At 37.6% G+C, this 12,495-nt stretch overlaps 1 protein-coding gene across 2 annotated transcripts in view; it reads left to right on the top strand.

Moving 5' to 3' along the window:
- Window positions 1-12,495, top strand: part of LOC125453778 (rho GTPase-activating protein 15-like) — a 729,405-nt gene that overhangs the window by 424,347 nt on the left and 292,563 nt on the right. The gene's annotated exons all lie outside the window — the stretch shown is intronic.

Below are 12,495 nucleotides of genomic sequence, written 5' to 3' on the forward strand. Positions count from 1 at the left end.
GTTATGATTGACATTTAGATTAGGCCATTTAATTAATTATGAAAGCTTACTTCATAAGGACAAAATGCATGAGCATGTTTGGGAAAAATCAAGTAATGAGGTGCATTACAGTTTGATGAAGTTTTTTTTCAGAAAACTGCCTAGTATTCTTTTTTTTGTTGCACCGCCTGCATTCTCCCAAATGGATTGACAATTAGAGCTGAATTTTAACAGCCCACTGGATTGAGGATAGAATGTGGAAGGGATGATAAAAAAGGAAAGGCTTTGGAAGGAACCTCATTGCCTTGCTGCTTGGTGAATTCTCTGTAGCTGGACTCTTCTTGGCATAGCCACCCTCCAAATGGACAACTGAATCACTTAATGGCCCAATTATTTTCCACTCAATGCCCCTGTGGGCATTGTCCATGTTCAGCAGGCACAATACTGCTTTAAGAGACCACGAGATAAGCCCTGGCAGCCTTTCAGAAGACTTGAGATGCGGGATCATAGAGCACTCCTTTATATGTATTCTATGTCCCATGGAGAAGACAATGGCTGTACTGGCACTCCAACACTCCAGGTTCTCCTCAATTATAGTCTACTTTCTAACATACTACTCACCCCTGCCGGATTGGCCAAGATTTCCTCAAGAAGCTTCCACATGCTGGAGAGTACCTCTCCAGCATCCTCTCCCTGCTATTACAGCCTCATCCTGGCCAATGCTCTGTTAATGATGTTGAGGCTGTGGAAATGCTGCCCCTCTTATTGGGCTGATAATCCTTCAAGGCTGGGCTGTACTCTTAACTGGATAATAATAATCTGTGAATTGGCCACACCTAACTAGATGCTGCCCCTGGGTCCAGCTGCTGACAGGAGCAGAGCCAAATCTTGCTTGAGGCCCTGGTGGTAGCTCACAAATAAAAGAAGAAACACAGTCATCTGTTTATATAGGCCACAAAGCAACAACTGAACTTGTAGAACATTATGAGGATAAACATGTTGGCAATGTTACATAGCCACATGTAGAGGTCGTCATTGAATTATTTAAGTCAGGCATAGATAGGTTTTTGATTGGGAGCTGGGAAGAGAAGACTCAATGGGCTAAATGGCCTAATTTTGGTCTCTTATTTCATAGTATTATGTATTATATCTCAGTTCCATTTGGTCTGTTTATTTGTCATTAGTAAATACACAAACAAAAGAACTAACAATGACAAGTACGGCACTGGGTCAGGCCCTTCAGCCCTCCATGCCTGTGCCAATTGTCATACTGCGTCTTAACTGAAAAAAAAACAAGCCTTCTGTCCTTACTCGGTCCATATCCATCTATTCCCTCCCTACTCATGTAAGCATCCAGATGCCTCTTAAATGTCACCAACCTGCCTGCTTCCACCACCTCCTCTGACAGTGCAATCCAGGCACTATGACTCTCTAAATGAAAAACTTTCTTCGTACGTATTCTTTAAATTTTGCCCCCTCACTTTGAACCTATGCTCCCTTGCAATTGAAATTTTGACCCTGGGAAAAAGCGTCTGACTATCCACCCTATCTATGCATAGAATTTCGTAGACCTCAATCAGGTCTCCGCTCAGTCGCCGTCTTTCCAGCGAAAACAATCCTAGTCTTTTTTACCTTTCCTCATAACTAATGCCCTCAAGACTGGGGCACATCCTGCTGAACCTTCTCTGCATTCTCTCCAAAGCTTCCACTTCCTCCTGGCATTGTGGCGACCAAACTGCACACAATACTCCAAATGCAGCATTACACGAGCATGGCTGCCAAATGTTTTGTCAACTCTTGCACACACCACCCCAGCTGATGAAGGCAAGCATGCTATTTGCTTTCTTAATCACCTTGCCCACCAGTGTTGCCACATTTTAAGGAAACTGTAGACCTGCATGCCCAGATCCGTCAGAATGTTAATATTCCTAAGAGTTCTGCCATTAACAGCATAATTCACACCGAACACAGAACAAAAGCAAAGTTGCTGGAAAAGCTCAGCAGGTCTGGCAACATCTGTGAATGAGGAAACAGGGTTAACGTTTCGGGTCTGGTAACCGTTCCTCAAAACTGGACCTAAAACATTAACTCTGTCTCTTACTTTCGAGATGCTGCCAGACCTGCTGAGCTTTTCCAGCAACTTTGTTTTTGTTCTTGATTTACAGCATCCACAGATCTTTCAGTTTTTAATTCACATCTAAATTCGATTTCTAAAATACATCATCTCTCATTTGTCTGAATTAAACTCCATCAGCCTTTTCTGTGCCCAAGTCACCAATCTATGTGTATCCTGTTTTATCCTTTCACAATTGTCAGCATTATCAGCAACTCCACCAATCTTCATGTCATCTGCAAACTTACCGAGCGAGTCTCCCACATTTTCCTTCAGATCATTTATATATGCTACAAACAACAGAAGACCTAAGACTGATCCCTGTGCAACACCACTAGTTACTGGTTTCAATTCTGAAAAACACACTTCCATCATGACCCTTTGTCTTTTATGATCAAGCCAGTTTTGTATTCATCTAGCCAGCCCACCAGAATCCCATGTGTTTTTAGTTTATGTACCAATCTGCCACGTGGGATTCTATCAAATGCCTTTCTGAAGTCCATATAAACTACTTCCACATCTCTTCCCTCGTCAATTATCTTTGCCACCTCTTCAAAAAATTCAATCAGGTTGGTGAGACATGATCTTCCCCATACGAAACCAGGCTGCCTGTCACCAACTAGTCCATATTCTTCCAAATGTGCATAAATTTAGAGTAATTTTAACCTAAATCAGCAGACTATTGTTTCTAAACCCATCAGCTTCCCAATCTATGGTTTAATTCATTTATGCTCATTTGACTGTAAACGCACCTCAATGTTAGAAAGTTGTAGGTTCAAGCCCCAGCGTTATGGATTGGACACATTAGCACTGAACTGCAGAAACTTTGCACTTATGGATGTTCTGTCTTTTAAATGAGACATTGAACTGAGGCTCATCTGCAGTCAAAGTTGGACATCAGCATACTAGAGTACATTTTTCCAAAAAGTAATGAGGCTTTCCATCACATTTATCTACAAACAGCATCCTTATCTGGACATCTGCATCATTGCTGCTGTGATCCTGAATAAGATGGTGGCATTGACAAGGAGGCAGCGTTTGTTCGCCTGTGCCTGTCCACTCCAGACCATCTACTTACTTTCTTCTTCCTTATACATTGCATCTTCTTTCTTTCTTCTTCCATTTCTCATCTTCCTGTCGGAGGAGGTGACATCTTGGAGGACGGCGGCCATAGCAGTACTCTTGACAAGATGATGACAATGTCCTGGCCTGGCAGAGAAGCCAGGGAATCCTGGTTGCAGTAGGCCCAGAGCAAGGAATCCGACGTAGGTGAGGCAGCGGTGGCAGTGTGGTACGCCTGGAACAGGTAGTCCTGGGATTATCAAGCTGGCAGCAGAGCAGGGATTCCTGGTTATCGACGAGGTGGTGATGGCAGCTCCTGGTGGTGGTAGGCCCTGAGCTTGGGATTCCTGGCTATCAGCGAGGTAGAGACGGCAGCAGAGCTTGAAGCTCCTGTTTGTGAGTGAGTGTGTGTTCATTACGGGACCCGGCATTGACGGCAGTGTCGGTGAGGTGGGCCCAGAGGTGAAGAGATGGGGCCTGAAGGTTGGCAACTCCTCCTACTTTGTTGAGTCCAGTGCAGGTGGCAGTGAGGCAGTGAATGAGGGGTGGCAGCACAGGTGTCATTGGTGACTTAGATCAGAGCTCAGGATTCATGGCGGAGTTAGCAGAATGAAGATAGACTCTCTTTCAAATATAACTTTTTATTCTTAAATATCCAAAATGGTGGTGGATTGTGGCAACATTGAAGCTTTGGTGGTTTACTTCATTAGTCACTGTAAAATACAAGAGATGATAAATTCTTCAATTCAGTACTGTTATGCACAATTTGTTTGACACATTTCATCACATTTACAATGGTCACTGCACACCTTAAAAAAAACCTTTTATTGGCTGCAAAATATTTAGAATATCCTGAAGGTGGGAAAGATGCAAAAGCAAAGCAAATTTTTACTTCTTTAATTCTTCCATTTTGGGGATCATTAAGAGAACATATCTTAAAGGTACTTCACATCATTGTAGATTTTCATGAACTTGAAATGCTCAATACTATCAAAACCTGTTGACATATAAAACACAGATTTTTGCTGTTCTGCAATAGGTATTTTCTTTCAAACCAATCGCTCAAACAAAACTGTAACTTAAATTCATAACTGTGTCATTAGATCGTGGTCATAGGAACAAAATAATTAAATGACAAAGTAAACAAAATTTAATTAATTACAAGTTTCACAGTCAAAATAATGAACTTTCTATTTAATTATTGGTGTTAATATTTAAGCAATAAATTGCATGGATGACAAATATTGACATTTTGGTACACAATGCGGGGTGAATTTTAGTTATTATAACATTTACAGTGTTTTACCAAAGCTGAACTTTTTTACTATAAACAAAGAATGTGCTCTGAAAAAGGCAGATATTCAAGGGATATTCTCTTGTTCAGTGACATTTTTGTATAATCGTGGATTAGTCTAGACAGATTACACAAATAAACAGAGATAATGTTGCTTTCAGTTTGATTAATCTCTTTTCAGTCTACTGTACAGAAAGGTGGTATGATTGGCGTTTGGTAGTTTATTTCAAGTGCTCATCCAGAAATTTAGCATGTACAGATGTTTTCATCGGAAGCTGTTATCGATTGGTACAACATTACAAAATTCAGATACCATTTTCCTCTGACCTCCTAACTTTAAATAATGTGACTTATCTAAGAGGGGATTGACTTTCTCATATCTGTTATCCATATAGTAGGAACATGAACCAGAAGTTTAACCACCCCTTCAGTTTATCCTATAAGTTTCTGTTAGATTTATTGGTTTTTTTCTGGGAAAACTGTGAATGCAATAGAGCCTTTCAATAATACATTATTTGGGAAATATTCATCTCCACCTTGTTTAAATGACAGTAAGCATGTTTCTTGCTTGTACAAATAAAATTGTATATTACTTATTTTTTTCATCTGGCTTTAGTTCTTTTAAAAAAAGTATAGTCTTGAGAAGCAGCAGAAAATGTTAACTGATAGAAAATAGATTATCTTTGCTGTGCTGCAGTAGAAATTTCAGCATTGCCTTTGTCATAAATTATTGTACAGTCTATGAAAATCCTTTGGACTTTACTCAAACAGGCTCACAATAGCATTACTAACTGTGCCTGCATCAAATGCAGGAGGATTTTGTTCTCTTTAACTGAGGTATGTGAAGTGTTCTTACCTTTTACCAAGCTCAGCCATTACAACATTTAGTCAGCTTGCCATGTCAAGGCAGACAAACTCTTCAGCTTAATAGATTTTGTCATACTCATGAAGACCAGCAATCAATAGCACTTTACTGTGACATCCACTGTCAATAGAACTTGTACCCATTACTGAGGATGGTTAATAGATACTTCTTCAAACTCCTTTTTTTTTGCTCATAATACATTGGAAGTAATTGCTTAGGAAATTGTGCAAAATAAACAATCATAATTTTTTTCCCTTTAGCTGATAATATGTTGGATCATTTTGATTGCCCTGTTATTTATATTGTGATAACATGATCGTCGTTTTAAGTGCATCACAAACTAATTACAATCCAGTTATTTAATCAGCTTTCATTGGTTCTGAACAGAAATAATTGTTGGTGTGCATGCCTATTTTTGGTATTTCTGTCCAATGTTGCATGACTCAAAAACTAAACTAAACTAAACTAATAAATGCAAGATTATAACAGAAACATTACATTTAATACCAGTACATATAATTCAAATAGTTATAATATCCTCCCACATAGGACAACAAAGTAGCAGAATTATTATTTCTTATACAGAACTTGAATATTACTGGAAAGAGCAACACGTTGAAAATTTCATATTGTACTTATAAGGTCAAATATACAAATACGATACATTTTAATAAATCATTACAGTTCCAGACAAGATACCCCTAACTATTAAGCTTCCAGGTGAGAGAGAATGAATTTTCTCCCCCTTATTTTTTATTCATTCACTCCCTCAGCTGATTGCAATTAGGTTAGTTTTAATAAGACCCCTTCTCTGGGTGCCTTTTTCTGAGACAAAATGAACACATCCTTTAAAATGGAGTCTACTGAGTCAGACTTCGTTGAATTAATGAAAAGCAAGAGTTTATTAACTCACCTAAAGAAATACTAACAGAACATGAATTCACATAGATTAGAAATAAGACCCAAATGATAAAAGTTATTTAAAAAAAAAACAGCAAAAGATAAAATACCTGAAATGCACATGAAGAACAAATAAGAAATTATTGTGGCCATTTTTAGCATACACCAGTAATATTGATATTGAGAGTTGAACCAACAATATTTTGAATTTTTTGATTTTGCAGTTTGATTGAATTTCGTATGTCGTGGTTTTGACTGATTTGGAGCATTCAGAATGGGAATTAATTTCTTTCTTTACCTGTGGTGCCATGGCACACACCAGCTATTCTCAAATTGTGTTTTCTGCAGTATACTGGATACACTTCACTCCATAGCAGCCTAATAAACACATAGACTTGTAATAAATCTCTCTTTTAAACACATTCCTGGAAGGGGAAACCATATTTTAAAAGGTCTTCAAATGGCGACTCTCAATCTCAAATCTCTCTGTCTCTCGAGTTGTTATTTACTATATTTTTGTGTTACATTCTCGCAGTCTTACACAGTTTTTTGACAGCCGCCACTGAAGTTACACCTGCAGCTATTTTGTAGCTGTAGCAGTCCCCTTTTGAAAACACATTTTGGAGTTAAAATCCCCTTCGTAATTCAGATTTCTGACACATCAATGTCAATATCTTGACATCTTAAAGCTATGTCTCTATCATATCTATCAGATGATACACATTTAATTAAATAAATACTATCAATTTGTTTATTTCGCTAAGATTACTATACAATTCAGATACAGAACCTTGAGTTTTGTGTTTTCATGTCTGTAATATTTAGTCTTCACTGTTCATATTATTCCTACATTGTATCCTGTCATTCCCTCTTCCTGTGCTACCATTCCATGACCCTCATTTTCCACATTACTATGTGCCTGCCTTACCTTCCCTGTACTCTTTGATGGATCACATCTTTCCACATTTGATCTGATGTAGGCAATGACCTTGGTGGTGCCAAACTTCTTTATCAGGGACAGAGCTGCATTTATCCAGGAGTGTAAGGAATATTCCATTTCATTCCTGCCTTGTGCTTTTTAGACGGTGGGCAGACACTGGGTAGCTGGGAAGTAAATTAGCCATTTTGCCTGACTTGCTCTTGCAAATGTAATATTTTTATAGATCGTCCAGTTCAGTTTCAGATCAATATTTAGCTCCATGACGTTGACAGTGGGAGTTTCAGTGATGGCAATGACCTGACAGTCAAGGGCCAAAGGGTGAGATTCTCTCTTGTTGGAGATGTTCATTGCCTGGCAGTTCTGTGAAATGAATCTTAATTGCCACGTGTCAGCCCAAGTCTTCCTGCATTTGGACATGGACCTCTTCAATATCTAATTCAACCATTTGCTGTGTTGGAATTTGAACCTGGGGCCCCAGAGTGTTACCAGTATTACTTGTTCAGTGATAATACCACTTTACACCCTCACGTCCGAAAAGTGTGCCACTGTATGAGCTTGACTGATTATCTTGAATTGGTTGTTAGTATGGCTGTCAGCACACTTGTGATTGTTCAGTAAGTATTGCTTAATAGTAATAATTGACAATCACTTGGGTCAAGTATGATTGTCCTCCATAAGGGCATCTATTTGTGGGTCTTCAGATACTTAATAACATCTAACAATAGACATTTTGTTTTGAGTTTTGCAAATGCTGGTAGATTGAATGAGGTCTGCAGGAATATCTTGTTTTTTTCAAACAGCCAATCATTGCAACATACAACCAACATATCTGGCATTGCATTTAACACTGCAATTCACTCACAACATTATTCAATTGTATGGTAGTCACAGTGTCTATTTGGACAAACAGCAGCATTCTGTTTAGTTAAAAAAAAGCACTGCTTGTGCACTACCGTAAAGTAGCAGCATGAAATGGTTTGTTTGACTGGGACGACAGTCATGTGACATGATATCAGTTTGTGTCTACAATGCACGTTGGCTCATAATCAACTTTTGGTATTTATTGTGGGCCGTTCTTGTGCTGTTAGAAGTATAATTCTTCCACTGTTAAAAAGTAAGGCTGATTATCAATACTGCAATAGTCATTTGAATTTGAATATGCATATGAGTAGAAGGGCTCCAGATAGTCTGACCACAGATGTTTTTTCCAAGAAGTGTTTATTAAACTCCATACATTTTTATAATGGTAGGATAATAAAGTTGCATTTTGCCTCAAATTGTACTAATGTGTCATGTTTACATTCTCATACAACTGTTCTAGCTCTAGCATCAAATCAGGCCTAAATAGATTATTTGAGTTCAGTCAGGTACAAAAAAATGATATTTAACTGAAAATTGCTGGCAAACTAAAAATCTTCCTTCTCCCTTATTGGCTCACCTCATTAAAAAAAAAATCTGCCAAAATGTCACTACAGTGTCTGAAGAATAGTCCAGCATATGCACTCAAACAAAGTCAGGATGACCAGAAAAGCTTCATGTAGCATCTTTCTGGACCTATCTCCCTTGTCTTTAGGGTAAAGGAGGAGATTCATTCACACGGTAGGTGGATTTCCAAATGGAGGGAAATGAGCAGGAGGCCTCCATTGCCTTAGGATTGATATAAGTTTTAACCAATAATTTTACATATGGCATACCAGACCACATGCATAGCGCCATATTTCTGAAAGATGTTTTCACTATGATCATATGGCATAAGAACAAGATGTGATCATTTGGAGTCCAGAAGCTAGCTGCCACTTTCATTTCTATGAAGGAAGAAATTAAATCAGTACAGCAAAAGTAGCAAGATTCCAATTTTGAAAGTATTCATCCATTTGACAGCATTGTTTACAAAGTCACTTATCGTTTCAAACATTTTGTAAGGTGTGGGAAGTCCATATCCTTCAGAATTTTTTGTGTGTGGAATATTTCAGAGAAAATTGCAGGCAAAACAATTTTTGACCGAACCACAGAAAATTTATAATGAACCATGCCTTGAAAGAAGCTGTAATATGCGATACTTGCAAATGAATCAAAAGGAGACTGAAAGAGAGTTAAATCTGGTATTAAAAGAAGGTGGTAAAAAAATTACCACATAATTTTTGTAATTAACACACAACTTTAAAAATTAATTAATAATTCAAAATTGTACTGCTCCCATTCTTAAACGAAGATTGTGTCACATTATTCATAGATTTCAAATGAGCAGTTTCCACATTTAATACATAAACACAATGGTCTTTGGTGTTTATTGTTTTTGAAACCTCTCCCTCAATGGAGGCTGACGAAAGGCAACAACACAATGATAACAAATCAGATGTCAAAGCTACTAGTGAATGTATCAAACTTCTAATTCTAAATTGCACTTTTTAAAAGAGGACTGCACATCATGAAAAGATGGTAGTGGATATAAATTCAGTGACTACCTGGCAGATTCCTTTGTTGTCCCAAGGACTGTTCCATCTGTATTGAGTCAGGTAGGCCTCAAACAGAAAGACTAAAAGGAAAGAGATCATGAATGCCTTGCAGCAGGAAACCATCTCCTGCAGGCAACTTTGTTTTCTTTTAACCAGGCATAAACAAAACTAGGTGTTAAAAATTATTGCAAATCTGTTTTTGACTATCTTTGTTGTCTGATGTAGTAGGCGGTAGTCATTGCTTGAGATCACAAGGGAATGGGATCTTTTTTGAAATGAACTTTGTTGCGATCAACTGGAGAGAGCAAGGAATAAAGAAGGCGAACTGGTTCAACTGTCCTCACCAGTGAGTTTGACAATTTTAGGTATAGAAACACGGAAACAAAGAAATAAGAACAGGAGTGGGCCATTTGGCCCTTTGAACGTGCCCCATTATTCAGTTTGATCAAGGCTGATCATCCAAAATAGTAAGCAGTTCCCATTTTCTCCTCATACCCTTTGATCCCTTTAATCCGAAAAACCATATCTAACTCATTCTTGAAAACATTCAATATTTTAGCTTTCACCACTTTTTTATGGCAAAGAATTCCACACACTCACCGTTCTCTGAGCGAAAATATTTCTCCTGTCTCAGTCTTACATGGATTCCTCAGACTGTGACCCTTGGTTCTGGTCTCCACAATCATCAGGAACATCATTTCTGCAATTACCTTGTCAAGTCCTCTCGAATTTTATAGGTTTCTATGAGATCCTCCCCTCATTCTGCACAACTCTAGCAAACATAATCCTATCCAATCCAATCTCTCTTAATATATCAGTCTTTCCATCCCAGGAATCAGTCTGGTAGACTCCATTGCACTTCCTACACAATCAAGACATCCTTCATCAGATAAGGAGACCAAAACTGCACACAATACTCAAGGTATGTTCTCACCAAGGCCCTGTACAATTACAGCTAGATATCCCTGACTCTGTACTTGAATCCCCTCACTGTGAAGGTCAATACGCCATTTGTTTCTTAACCAACTATTACATCTAATCTGAAACTGTAAGAAATTGTGAATGTCACCCTGGAATTGGTTGCAACACAAGTTATTTGAGTTTCTTGCTATAATTTATTTTGAAATTCACACCATTGCAATCAACTGTTCAAGTTGCCTGTGATTCTTCAGATTTCCTCATGGCTATGCTTAGTCACAAAAAACTAAAAATTTGAGGGCAAGACAAGCTGTGAAACCATGCACTTTGATACAGTTTTGAATTTGACCCAGCCAAAATATGTTTTAAATGATTGTGTGAAAATGTTGGCAGTCCTTATCTATCTCAGTGATTTGATGTCACATTACATTGAGTATTAAAACTCTTACTTTGATGACAAAATATCTTTTGGACAATGGTAATTAAATAAGGGGACAGTATGTAAGAATGTTGGTTATCCTTGTCTATCATAGCTATTTGTTATCATGTTAAATTCTGCATTAAAACTCTTACTCTGAGTGACATTAGGGGAATACCTGCTTAACCAGATATAATTTAATTAGATTTGAAGGTAACCATTAAAGAATAAAAAAAAGTTGCATTTCAAAATTGAGATGAAGTTGAGAGGCACAATAAACAGTGCAAACAGCAAGAGGAATTTTTTAAAAAAAAGACAGACATTGAGTTAGTAGACAAAAATGGAGCAAATGGAGCTCACTGTGTTGAAGTGTTGGGTTTGAAGAAAGACACCTGTGGTATTTCTAAAATAATGAGAAACTAGTAATCAAGGAAAAGCAAATGAAATGTCCATGTATGCATATCACTTAAGAGCTAGTGGAAACAGACAAAGACCAATCAACACATAATGTTGGAAAATTGTCCTTTATCTAAGGGAACTAGAAGATGAAGCTAAGGGCATTATGCTTAAGTTATAAACAGCCTTGGTCAGATGCCCACCTTGGATGGCGTGTTCACTTCTGATTATTGTCTCTCTGGAAGGATCTATTTAGAAGGTACAGAATAGATTCACCAAGTGGGTAGTGATATAAAAGAAGTAATTTTGATTCAGTTTATATAAACTTTGCTTTTGTTTTCTTGAATATAGAAGTTTAAGAGTCATCTAAGTAACGTGCTAAAATGGATAATCAGATTTAATAGCACAGATTAGGAGAAATTATTTTGTTTGGGGAATCCAAAACAAGAGGCATACTCTTAAAATAAAACCCAAGCCAGTTAGGAGTGAAATCAAAGTGTACTTCTTCACTAAAGAGTAATAAAGTTGCCACACTCCATTAAAAGTGGAAGAGACTGGTATACATGAATCATCCACTAGTGAAATCATTGGTTTTTGATTGGAAAGTGCAGCAATTGATGTAGAGCAAAAATAGGTAAATGGATTTGAGGTACAGATCAACTTTGACATAACTAAATGGAGAAATGAGCTGGAGGGACTGAATGACCTATTCCTGTTCAATTCCCAATCAATGTGATAGCTATTTTACATCACTAGATGTCACTACTTCACAACTGCCATACCATAACTAAATAATGTAAGATGGAAGCAATTTTCCGTTTGTGATTTAAAACAGACATTGACTCTCTTGACCACATTACTTTTAATTCTATGAGTGACAAATGTGGCAAGACTAGCCTGCATTATCTCCTCTTTCTGATGTCATTGAAGCTGTTAGTTTACAGGTAACCTTCTCGTTGCTATAGCAGGTTGTGGTTTTCATTCAGCTGAGGTCAAGTCATTGTTTATCAAAAATTTTATCTTCAGTTTTAAAGACGCTGGATGCTGATGCAATACCCAAGCTGTGTTGAAATTTTCTCATTTTTTTTAATGGCTAAGGCGTTAATTGTATTTCAAACAAGCCAAGAAAAATAGGATAACATCTGTTTTTGAAA

The sequence above is a fragment of the Stegostoma tigrinum genome, chromosome 7 (genome assembly GCF_030684315.1).
Source record: "Stegostoma tigrinum isolate sSteTig4 chromosome 7, sSteTig4.hap1, whole genome shotgun sequence".
NCBI lineage: Eukaryota > Metazoa > Chordata > Chondrichthyes > Orectolobiformes > Stegostomatidae > Stegostoma > Stegostoma tigrinum.